Raw genomic sequence first — 13988 nt, forward strand, 5'->3', positions numbered from 1 at the left:
CGTCTTCAAGATCCATGAGCAAAATTCCGCGATGTTTCTAGAAACAGAAGTGTTGAATCTCATGGATAGCCAGCAAGGATTGGGCAGGACCAGGAAGAATGTCCAGGAAGTATGTATATATATTTAAAGAAACATTTTCTTGTTCTGTCTAGGCCTACGGTACCGGTACTTGGAAAAATAGACAGATGAATGAAATCCCTCTAAAAATGGAATAATCGTAACGTTCATGCGGTTTGCCATCATCTATCTTGTAGAACTGTGAAATTATTTATTCACCTATTACTATTGTAGACGAACTGAGCAGGGTTCCAACAATTTCTTACTTTGATGTTATAAAGACGAGGCGTACAAATCGTATACAATCTCGACACAAGTCACGTACAGATTCTCGATCATCGAAAACATCCCGTAAGTATTGCTAAATATCTCAACAATGTATCATTACCCGCTTCCTTGCCCCTTAAACACGATCGAACATCCTCAAACACCATCCGGATTAGACAGATTAGAAAGCTCAGGCTTTAGAATACATATAATGTATGTTAATATAGACACCCTGCTTACCAACCTCGGGTCCCCGAACCACCCCCACCCCCACTATTGAGACATTGTCTCTTTTACAACATATTTCAATATATTTATTAATAATTGATAAACCCCGTGAGGGTACATTCGAACACCTCAAATGTTCCAGAGAGACCCCATTGGCAATTTAAACTAGCAGTGCTTGTTAATATTAGCATTGGACACCTTTGTCGACAATGCGAACAATTGAAACACTTTGTCAAAGTAACCCCCTCTCCTCCCTCCATATGGTAAGCGGAAGGTAGGCTAGGCTACTACGGATTCTAGATCCATACTATCTAGGTGAAAATGCCTCTTTTTCGCTCCATCTGGTTTGCCCCATGCTCAGCATACAGACAAGGATCGAAGCCTACAGGTCAATTGAGATACCGAAGCTAAAGGGAAATGTTGAGGATGGGCTGTGCTGAAACTTACTCTTACCTGTCCCTTTAATACACTATCTCTATGGATGTTTTGTGTGTTCAATGAGTTTTTTGATACATATTATTATTATATTTCGTGGTTTTCATGTATTCATGCACTAGAATAGGCTACATGAAAATAGTCACGATCTGCGATTGTCTAAATCAAGTTCAGCCCATTTCTAACATGCACTTTATCACTCTTAAAGGCAATGTTCAGCGTAATTCTGTATTTTGTATTCAGAACTTGATAATGGTATTGTAGCTTTTCGGTAATAAATGAGAGTATCTTTCTTAACCAATAGACTTCGGGTGTGTATGCCTATTACAAAACAAAAGTTCTAGCTTTGTAGAGTAACCAAAATAGATTCAAAGTGGACATCAGGTGCCCGAAAAGAGTCAGCACGTTCTGCCCTGCCTATGTATATTACAAGTATTGTTCATTCTGCTCCCACAAAGTCAGAAACAAACCGACCTGGGACCTTATTCTCCAAATCTTAACTTTAAGATATTAAGAAATACAGTAATCTGATTGGATGATAAAGACAAATTTTAAATAATTTTAGTGTTTGACCAATCAGATGACTGGAACGCTAAAGTTTATAAGAATAAAGCCCCTGTCCTAAAATATAAAACGAGAGTCAGGGCTACCTTTATGTTTTTTAAATATTACAATAATATCATATTTTGTATCGAGACACGGCTTGGATACATTAACATTATTCTTGGTCGTATTCTAACCCAACCCACTTTAATACCGTTAACCTTGACTAACCGGAAGTTGATTATTGTTGCCAGGTGACGTAATCAATCTGGTGTAGATTACCCAACTTGTCATTTTATATTTATTTATTATATTTTACACGTGCGTTTCATATTCGTCCATTGATTATTTTATAGCCTACCTTGTATTTTAAAGAGATTTTATCCGGAAAAACCAGCCTACGGATTATCGAGGAAAGATCATTGCAAAGGACCTGCTGGTAGTAAGAATCTCCCCACCCCTGATTACAAATTAAGCCTTCTGATCATAAAATATAGAGAGCCGCTCTTGACAATCCTGTGGGCTCTATTCAGCTCCCTCCGTCTTCATTAGCCCAAATGGTGCAGAAAAGTAGGACGTAAAACTCCATTAATTTAATTTCTACTCGGCTCCCTCGCCCATGGTTTTTATGAAAACCCTATTGATTTAAACGTCTCTGAGGGGTAGATGCATTGTCAGATACAAACAGGCAGGGTGATTCAATAATATCTCTTGTCTATATTGCATGGAAACTGATTATACGATTTGGCCTGCGGACGGGTTACAGCGCAGCCATTGGTCGTCACAGTAGGCTCGAACTCGAAATGGTCTAGTGGATTCTTCTTAAAGAAACTTCAGATTGAAAGTTTTTAAAATGGGACATACAAATATTGTTTATAATGCAGAAATTGAAATGGAACGAAATGCTAAGTAAACAATGTAAACAAGGAAATTGAAATATGGAGGCATTTGTTTCAAATCTGTACTCTACCCAGGTTTTTTTACATAGACTATCTGATTCGGTACAAAAACGATACATGTAGGTCATCGTTTTCATGTACGTTTAAAGGGATCAACAAACGTTTTCTAAACTTTCTATGTATATTGGAGACAGACGCTGACATTTCAAAACTCAGTCAGAAGTATGTTGTTTGTAATTGCACTGTATAATACGAATTAGCCTCCTGGTATGTACATAATGTGAGAAGTAGGCGTTGAAAATCAATTTTACTTATTATAAATATCAATAAAAACTACATTTAAATACACAAAACTGACTTTCAATAATCTAACAATTCACTAATATAAGTTTACATAATCAGCAATATCTGAAATTCAATTATGTCGTTTGTATAAGTTTGTTAATTTGTAAGGTGCAGCCGACATAACAAGTTTGGCGGGAAAAGAAGTCATTGATTCTTACTCATCGTCTGCTACTGAAGTTGTCTTGGTAATACGTGTTGTATTATTCTGGTTGTAGTTCTGTTTTATCCGTGTTCGATAGAATGTGAATAAGCTTTCAAGATGGGAAATTGTTTCGGAGTTGAAATGGAACTGCAAGGTAGGCAGAGGCGACGCCATCTTTTCTCTTTCCCCCAAAACCGTTACCTTAGTGATCACTAGGTCTCATTCATGACATCAAACGTCACGAGATGTTTAGAAAAGTATCATGTGGTGTCATCATGTCTATATTTAGTTCCACATGTCTGAAGTCTGCTACACAGGAGAAGAGGAAGCACATGTCTCTTCTTTGCACTCGGGAGTCCGTGCTTTTCTTTCGTTCTTTTTTTCCTTAAAACCCTCATTTCAATGATATACATCATGCTTCGTGCCTGTTGTATGGCAGTGAAAATCGGCGATGGTATTTTGAGGCGAAATGTTAGGTGTATATTTATAGATTGCATCATAACTTTTCTCCCAAAAACACACATCTAACCTTTTACCTAGCCTTAGACTTATTCACGTTGTTTATATAAGCTTATATATGTCCGTTTTTTATGGGTTCTAAGATGATCCACAGTGCTTGGTTCTGGTTTAATATTCAATCTAAGGAATTCCTAAATGTCTGCAAAAACTGCCATCCAAGTCGCTATTTTTAAAATCTCTAAAGATGCCTATTTCCGATCTGCCAATTCCTTCAAATATACTATTTTTCTTCAACGACTATGACTGACTTTTTGGAAATCTGCCGTAGACTGTAGAATTATGGTCAGGTACACCGTGACCTATAGTCTACCTGAGATTAGATCAGAATACTGGAGGGTTACTGAAACGTTTCGTTCCGATAGGTACATTGTTCAAAAAGAGTTTCCTTGCCAAACCACGTCTAATGGGCCCAATTAGCTCAAAACTTGTACTCGTTTATTAGTATTGTTTTAACAATTTCTAAAACTATATTGTTTGTCAGTAAAATTTAAGGAAAATTAATAGAATCAAACTGTAGAATATTTCCTGGATATATACCTTCCGATAACTTTTTAACAAAGATATTACAGTGATGATATATGAAATTGCAAGAACTTATTTCCACTTCAGAGCATTGGGTCATCAATTTGGAGTAAAGTTTTGCATTATGAATTTCGCATCAAGACAAATGCCTAGAAAATATCGGTTTAGACATGACAATCGTTATCATAGCCAGACAAATGAGACAATTCAGCGACCCAAAAGTGTTGAAGCGCCTGCCATAAAAAGTGTTATTTTGTGTTTGGTCCTAACCGTACCGATATCCCATCCGTATATCACTTCGAGGAATTGATAGGGCCAGATTTGTAGAACTACGATCATCCATAGTACATCTCAGAACTTTTCAGCCCGCCCTCGTGTATAAAGGTAAACATGTACACGTGTATAAGGTATAGCCTTCACGTATAAAGAAAGTTGATATACAAACTTATTTCTTTTTCGAATGACTCATGTTATTTTTTTCACTGTAACAGATTTTATATCCAACCTCTCTTTTCTTTACCTATACTCTATAAGCTATATTATATACTCGCCTTGATCTTTCACCAATAGAACGATGACTCTGTTGGTGGGAAAGATTGCAACTCCTAACCCGAGGTTATTCTTCAGTCTATATGCTCTAATATTTCAATGACAAAGACTGATTTGATTTCGGCCCCACTAAAATAATTATTGTGGTTAGGTATTGCGAGATAGGCTGGGTATACTCACCTTCTTGAACACCTGATTCTGCTCTGCGATTAAGTTTGTCCACTAGGCATCCCTTTCGGAAAGTCCAAGGGGCTAATCAATTGTTTATTTGTATAATTATCTCGTAAAACTATATAACGGCTGAGAAATGAGGTCTACTTTTTGAAATATGCGAAACCATGAAATGTTTCAAAATGCCCAAAATTACGAAAATAAGTTGAGATGAGCCGACAGCTGTTGAAATACATAGAGAGGTTATAAGCAATTGTTAGTTTCTCAAACCTTGTTCGCAGAGTACAAGACACAGTACTACAATTCATGAAATATTTTCACAAAAAGCCGGGCGTCACAGTTTGAGTTTGAGTGTTATTTTCATACGGAAGCCTGATGGCGGGGAAAGGGGCGAGTCCTAGGTTAGACAGAAAGATAAACAATCAGTTACCTTCATATTGTTTCCATTTATTTGTAACATATTAACTATTTTCACTCAGTGTGACGCTCTGAGCAAGGAACTTAATGGTCGAGGGTCCAATCTCTGTATATAAGATAAAACCATTTGAGTCAGAGCAACGGGTACGCAAAGAACTACAAACAAGAGAGAAGAACAAATGCCATTTATAGGCAAGGATCCCATGTGTGACTATCGAAAAGTTAAGACATGAGGGTCCATGTGAGCACCACCTGCTGTACGTAGTTCCGGTGTTCATTAGATCCCATTAATTATTCGTTTCTATTTACACCACGGTAATAAACCAAGTAATTGGAATCTTATGGAGTGACCAATCCGAGGGCTTTCAAAGTCTTAAGGTGTACTGGAACTGAAAGGACAAGATCGCCCAAAACTTGTAAACTGACCGTCGGTCATCTGGACACTGTTTATCCAAGTCGTGACCAAGCTTCCCGATGATGTTTCCTGTATATTACCACATAATAAGAAACAGACAGCTTCTATTAATTCTTCTAAGCTTATTTTATAGAGCATATTGGAGCCATATAAACAGTGGTCTTTATTTTTCATTCATTTATTTCAAGACCTAAGTCGACTTTGGAATTAATGGAACTTTTCAATCCATTCCATTTTAGCCTTCTTATCCTTACATGGATAAAGACTTTGGAACTAAAAATGCCAGTAAAGCAGGCAAGCAGCTTGCGTACGTTAAGGTCTCCAGATTGATATGCTCTGGAATAGTTTCTTATTACATCCTCCCTTTAAAACGCCTCATTGTCAGTGAATCTGTCTATTGTTGTAAGGTACAGAACAACACGACAGGACAGAAACTCCATGAAATGATGATACGTGATAGAATAAAGTATAATTTTATGACTTATGTTAAAACAATTATGAAAGTTTTAATGTGTATTTTAATCTGCTTCTTATAATTTATCTGATGCAATTTGGCCATTTCATAGGTGTTTTACAAGTATTTTGAAAGATTCTGTGGTGGTTTAAAAATATCTATTATTGTATTACCGGCCTGATAACCATGTTCACCACTTAACTAAATTAAAAAGTAGATCTTGTATAAGTCGGTTTTATGAGAATATGATTGTTTTCTGATGTTGGTTTTCTCTCCAAACACATGTTCGTGCTGGAAAGCATGCAAACTAAATCTAGGTTGTTAGGATATGTGTGTTTCTTGATGGAATTGGTAATCTTGGTCGAGAGATATTCTGTAGATAAAAGAAGTCAAACTGTAGAAATCTTCTGATTTAGAAACAAATTTCAGAATTTATTTTAACCGAAGACATATTATAGAAGTTAGAAGAATAACGCAATGGGTTTGTCATTAGGTATTTAAAGATAGGTGACAATTTTTTGGGGTTCTTGAAAATAATTTCGATTCATTTGTGTTTATGTTTTGGTTTGTTTTGTACAGTAGCCATTGTAACCCATAATCTAAAGAGATTGATATGCACCGAATTTAAAAAACCAAATCACTTTATACTTTAAATCCACCCCGGGACAAAATAAATATTGACAAACCCCATTTTTCACGACATTTTGTGTTTTTTTCTCGAGTTTTTAAAGCTATATCACGGTAAGTAAGTCAAGGTTTGTGGGCCATTCAGTTTAAACCAAAATATCACAGTCTGACGATTGAGACCAATATAATGTCGTTTGACTAATGTTTACCAGATCTTCGTCTAAGACTGAGTTTGCTGAATGGATCGTACAATTCTGTTGACTATGGAACTTTATATATATTCTAAATGCCTTTTTAAATAAGAGCAGAGACCACTAATGGCAACACATGCTGGTCACAATATTTTATATGATGGTCCCCCAAAGACCCTTAGCAACCTGGGTGACAACACGACATTTTATATAAAAATAAGGCCCAGAAAGAAAGTGACAATAAGATGTCTTATTGAAGACTTCCATTTCTATTATGCTGTTCATTGTATATACCGTTAAGGCTGGCAAATATTGTCTCGTAATAACAATTGCGTTTGCCTAGATATGGATTTTCTCGTTTCTGCCCTATTGATAACACACTTCAAGAAGGATATCCTATAGTTCAGCAGTACTCTCATCATTTACAAATGTTGATAATCCTAGCCCTTTTTGAGCTTCTTTAGTTGAATACCCACTACAAGGCTACGAGACATGACTCACTTGCGGTTGTCAAGTTTTTAATTTCTAAGGCAAAATATTGATTTAAACTTAGAGTGTTGTGTTTATTTAAAAGTTAAATTTTCAACTAAGAGTTATATTTGAAGTTGTCTTGTATTCTCTCGTTTATTTGACTTCATGCATCTTTATTATGTAATTTATATCTTAATGTATGTAATATGAAATAATCCGAGACTCTATATATACATTGCCTCCTGCCATGGTTTCAAAACGGTATGTATCGATAGAGACTTGAAAGCACAGACGAAACCCAGCCGGAACGAATCATAGGCACAGAAGCCCACATATTGATCGAGGTGAAGAACTTCAACTGAAAAAAATGGGATGTAAAACTCTATTACATTTCATTTGGTTTTAAGTACAGTTGTTCGGACTTTTTTTCAGTATTTTTTTTCATATTTTCAATTTGACCAAAAGCCTATTCGATGTATAAGGTGTACCTGTGATTAATATTGTGGTAACATTGTTGACTCTGTTGGTAAACAAGTATGTCACAATACCCTTCCAGTCTGATATTTCTAGCGATTTCAGATTGTTCCCGACAGTTTGGTACGTATTCGAGAAATAGAAACTGTTCTTCATATTTGAATGCCCTGTAAAAGTCACCCTCTTTCATTCTTTTTCTAAGGGAGACTGTGCCCGTGGTTTGCTTCCATTAAGTGCTAACGTAGTAGGAAGTTTTTAACGCTACCAGTCAAAATTCCAAAGGATAATGGGAAAAATCCCCTGCTTTTTTTTAGCTTCCTGACAGTGACAGTTTCAGTAGCTTAGCGAACTAAAAATAACCCGGGAACGGGATCGGGAACCAGCTTGCTTGAGACTATAATAATAATCAGTCTTTATTATCACAGTAGGGCAATTCATTGTACAAAAGAGATCTCGGATACAAATACAAACAGGAAACAAATAATGATACACAATAGGGCAAAGAACATATATACAGTGATAACACGGTTATCGTTGATTACAGCTAATGTTTTTCTACTGATCTACCTTTGGAATGCGAATGCTTAAGAGAATAAATGAGTACAGGCCCGGTTGAGACTGAGATTCTTATTGCTCAGTATTTCTTTCAGATGAGTCCAGATCAAAATCATATTGACAATACTGAAGCCACTTTGTAGCTGGTTGTGCCAACCTTCCAACTCTATGTCTTTAAGAAAGAGGAAAGCCGTTGCGTGTAAAACCCACAAAATATGCATCATGCATCAATTTTGGAACATTTAGTGCACCACACCTGTCATGTTTTAGGGTGGCCATATTGAGAGAAAGGTCACGAGATTTTAATTGAGTTCAACTTGAAAGTTTTTAAATCTCGGTGTCATTATTATAAACAAACATAAACTTAATCATGGTAGGCTACACTTGTGATTTGAATAGTTAAAAGGCAATATATGCATGTTATTGGTAAATACATGTAGGTCATTCTGTGTTTCTATGCGATGTTTTGTTCATTGAGAAAAGATAGTGCGATACATTCTTCTTAAAATGCACACCTAGATATTAGATAGATATATATAGATACTACGTATCAGACCAAAATTGTTTGATTGTTTGTGTAGTAAGCCGCAGAAAAAAATCATATTTATCTCTATTTCAAGTAGATTGAAGGAATACTTTGAACAAGTATTTGGGTGGGTTGAGAGTATTTTATTTTATGTCGAACCTTGTACACCAATTGAATCCAATCTGGGTGTTACTGGATGGCGGGGATTGACTTCAGCTGTTCCGGAAAGCAATTAGTACTGTCTTACCACTGTCCACAGTAATAGTAGAACGGAACTAATGGACGTGAAAATATATCTGTATTGGTTAATGACTAGGAGTGGATTCAGAATTAAGACCACTATGAGATACTATAGGTCATTACGTACCGCAATATGGCCAGGCAGGACATTGTTTTATTGGATGTCGAACAATGGCTGAAAGCTGACAGCTCCATTAAACTAAAAAAAAGAAACCCGCATTATTAGCTAAATGCATTCTTTGAAAGTGAAGCGTAGTTGACAATATTCAGTTGTAGAGTGGTATTTTTAAGTCCTGCCTCGCAAGCGTGGAACTGAAAGCATAAAGCTTCTATTCAGAGACATGGTAAAAAGGCCATTAAATAGTGTGCCCAAAGAACTTAAGACATATTTTTAAACTAGCGACACCATACTAGTGTAACATCCCCCTCACCCTCATTCTACTCACAAAATATTATTCAAAGCAATTGAAACCCTATCTATGTCCTCGCCTGGTTAAAAAGTCGATCAAGGAGACATGTTTATCGTAAACCGAGCTTTATACATGTTGGTCTGTGAATTCGGTCAATTACATATTTTTCTTATCAATTCATCCCCAATACTGACCACCAAATATTTCTCTGACCCAGTTTGACCTGTCCAGATCAGGTAATAACTGGAATATACTGGTCCAATCCCAATCTCTTTCTTTCTCTTATATTCTCATAAACCCGCATAGTCCGAAACATTCTATCATAATAACTCTTTACACTCAGAAGCATTTATCAAGAAACCAACCTTATGTACCGAGAATTTTAAGGACTGATCAATCAGATTTGACGGCCACTCATGGGTTAACAACGACTAAAAACCTTTATGATTCTACATTTCTTTAACTTGAAGTGATCACTGTGGTGCTTTGAAAGCGTGGAAATACTTTTGATATGTCGATTCATTCATGATATTTTGAAAAGACGTCGTAGTCGTAGACGCATTAGTTGTTCATCAAAGGTCGAACATACCTTACCTCATTACAATACCTGGAAACGTACCAATAGCAGAATGTTTCGTATTATCAATGCTTTTAGTAGGATAGTAAACTAGGCCTAGTAAACAAACACTACAATATATTTCAGATTGACATCTCGGGATTTAATGCGTTTCTTACCGACATTTTAGATACCATTAAAATCATATAGAATTCTTGGTGTACATGCTATTTACATACATATATTAACAGTATAATGTCTATCGCAGTCCTAAGTCTGGGAGATATTAACATTCTTGGAACCGGTAGTCTCCATTTCCAGTCCGAATTATTAATATGTATCCTTTAGTCGGTCATGACACTGGCTTTAATAGTTCCCGTAGATCGAGAAAACTCCCACTTCATTTTATAAGACGTTTAAATGTGATATTTTACAAAAGAATCGAACGTAAAAACGAGTTAAAAAATCCGAAGATATGATATGGACCCATGGTAGAATTGATCACTGGAGCTTAAGGTAAACGAGCAAGCGTCTTATTCACCGAGCCACACCGGCATATTATGATGGATTTCGGGTATCGTTAGTACTGACATTTTCATAATAGTTTGATGAGAAATAGGTCATGTTTTTGTCTGGTATTGCACTCTAAGCCCACGTCTGATGTAACATTTTGCAATAAATTACAATGTTGTACTATTGTTGATGTCCTATTAAACAGTCTACCCTCCTTTGTCTACCTGTATACAGGCTGTATAACCCATAAAACTGTTCGAGCCAAGTGACCGACTTCTGTGTCTGTTAGCTCGGAATCTTTGAGGAAAAATGATTTCATATAATAACTACATATTAAGCCTTTGAAATGTTTTTCCCACGAAAACTGGAAACGTGTAGGACTAATTTCTGTTTTCTTTATGTTTTCAAATTCCCAACAGTTCAATCGTTTTATCTTAAAGAGGGAACACAAATGAAAGCTAAAGATACAAAGTTTTGTTTACATCTGAATTTTGGGGGTTTCTGCCAGATTTGCTGAAATAAAAATTAATAACGAAATAAAGAAAATTAGTGGATAACAGACATGATGATTTTATAGTTTGGGAAGGGGGGCTCTCCATATTTGGTTTGTTTTAAATGCTAACTCTTCTGTAAAGGAACATGGCATGAAGAGTGTTGAAGAGAGACGTGGATAATGGTGTGGTGAATTAAAAGACAGTGTATCCATAAGTCGTAACATAATGCAGCAGATTGACTTCCAGTTTACAAGTAGCGTAATTTAAGGATTATTGGTGTCAATTTTCCAGCAGACGTCTCGACTATATGCCTAGATCTCAGAAGTAGCCTACATAACTTCAGAAAGTTGGATCAAAAAGCTTTTTTAATACAGGTGACCCAGCAAGTCGTTCGAGATTCAAATACGTCGTAGATTTATTTACGGTTGTTATCAAAGGCTTGCGAAATTTTGGCACTCAATTGCATTTTACGACTAACTTATATTCGATCATTGTATTCAAGGCTTGCCATCACAATTGAAGTCGGCATTTTTCATAATTTCGATCTGAAATCATGCGACTGTGAATCACCAGCAGGTGCAATTTGAAATATCGATCTGACACCCACAATCACCCACTAGCAACCATTTGTCTCACATACTTCCCTAATTGGTCATGAAAAAACATCATTACCTCGACTTTATTTATTTGGTTCAGTCAATTGGACAAGCCAGATGTGTTCATCATTTGATTCCGACCTCATGAAGAAGCATTGCGAGGAGACGTTTAAAAAGCTTCACGATTTTTGGGAAAAGAAAATGAAACCCAATAAGGCTACTGGTAAGTATAAAGTGAATGTTACACTAAGTGAACAATATAAGCTCTCTGAAATTTGACACGATTTGTGCGATTTATCACCATATAGTGTTCTCTGTAACAGAGCCAATAAAACCGCATGGTGTTCTCTGTAACAGAGCCAATATCACTTTATGGTGTTCTCTGTAACAGAGCCAATATCACCTTATGGTGTTCTCTGTAACAGCCAATAAAACCGTATGGTGTCCTCTGTAACAGAGCCAATATCACCTTATGGTGTTCTCTGTAACAGAGCCTATAAAACCGTATGGTGTTCTCTGTAACAGAGCCAATAAAACCGTATGGTGATCTCTGTAACAGAGCCAATATCACCTTGCGGTGTATTTTTTAACAGAACCAATATAACTGTATGATGCTCTCTGTAACAGAGCCATATCACCTTATGGTGTTCTCTGTAACAGAGCCATATCACCTTATGGTGTTCTCTGTAACAGAGCCATATCACCTTATGGTGTTTTCTGTAACAGAGCCAATATAACCCTATGGTATTTGCTTTACAAGCATGTTTTCTACAGTTGTGTGAATTTTACATTGGGAGAAATAAGGTGAGGGGGATTTTTTTGTTACTATTGTACAATGAACTAATGACGGTATCATGAAGGCAATATATTATTGACAATATGCCCCTGGGTTGCATATCAAACAGTGGTTCTTCGTCTGATACCTTGACTGCAAAAGCCACTATTCCTCGAAACATGGAAGTTATAACTTCAGCGATTTGGTTGGATGGTACGGTCAATTCCCGACAGAAAGGGAAAACAGACATATGTTTATATTCTTCTGTCAAGTGTTCTTATCCAATCAGATCGCTGCATAGGAGAATAGTGGATATTGCAGTCAAGGTGTAAGATAAAGTTCGTAAAAGCTTGACATTGTGAAGATGGAGTGAGATATACAGTGTACCTTTCTACTAAATATGTCAGGAAATGTGTAAACCAGTCAAGTTAACCTCAATATGTGTCGGGTCAGGTCGAACTTGAACACCTCGTACTGATAATATTAACTCGTGTTCTCAATCATGTTCTCGATTATCATATAATAGTAGAATGAATTAAACTAAATACCCTTTATATTGTATTAAACAAAGGGAAATGGTCTGGGAATAGATGCAGGGATGAATTCAACATCAGCGTAGACTGATATCAAGTTGCCATCAGTTGTAGAAAATAACAAACACAATCGTAGAAGGGCATCTTGTGGTTTCGACTACTGAGCAGTGTAATAATTTGATTGAAAAAAATACAAATATCTCTAAGCATAGGTTAGCATGTGCTCCTCGTTATAGTAATACTACACAGTATTTAATATAGTTCACAAAAAGATACAGAGCTTTTACTTTCCTTTGCAAACAAAATTAATCTTGTACAGAGGCCTTATTGTCAAAAACCTTACTGAAATAAAATCCAAATGATGTGAAGAGTAAGATTAAGCATACCCGGCTTCACTGTAGTCTAATTTATCACGGACGTAAACATCGTGTTATTAATTTTAGGTACAGACGTACAATTGTCATGGAAATACCCTTCCATGTGAGGGCTGGGGATGGGCAGTATATGGGTATCATATATTTATAACAATGCCGACTTTACACGGTCTTTCCCTCAGTATGTTTACCCACGGAAATAGAATCTAAATACAAGCACACGAACTCGGAGAAACAAGACGGTAAAAATACCCACCAAATTGACCGGACTTGTGACTGTTTATTTTGTATTGGCGTATTAATACTAGAGACCTTTCTCCTGACATTCTTCGTCGAACCATTGCTTATGAAGATGTTCTCTTTAGTTCATGTTTGTCATGTTGGTTGGGAAAATGAATGTAATAGTACGAAACGTTGGGGAATCTGTTAGTGGGTTCTTGGAAGTGCACTTAAAAAAACGTTATCAGCTTGGTAACAGATCGCAGTAAAAGAGATACATGAGATACCCTTTCTCATATTCAGCAGAATTTTGATATCGAAATCCTTATTTTGAAAGAAAGTACATTTCTTAATTTTACGCTTTTATCGGATATCTGGCGCCTGTCTTAGCGACATAGAAAACCAAAACTCTCAATGGAATGGAAGCTCTCTAGACGCATAAGTATGTTGCCAGATTTAGCAGGGATATCT

Source organism: Lottia gigantea (assembly GCF_000327385.1).
Source record: "Lottia gigantea unplaced genomic scaffold LOTGIsca_16, whole genome shotgun sequence".
Lineage (NCBI taxonomy): Eukaryota > Metazoa > Mollusca > Gastropoda > Lottiidae > Lottia > Lottia gigantea.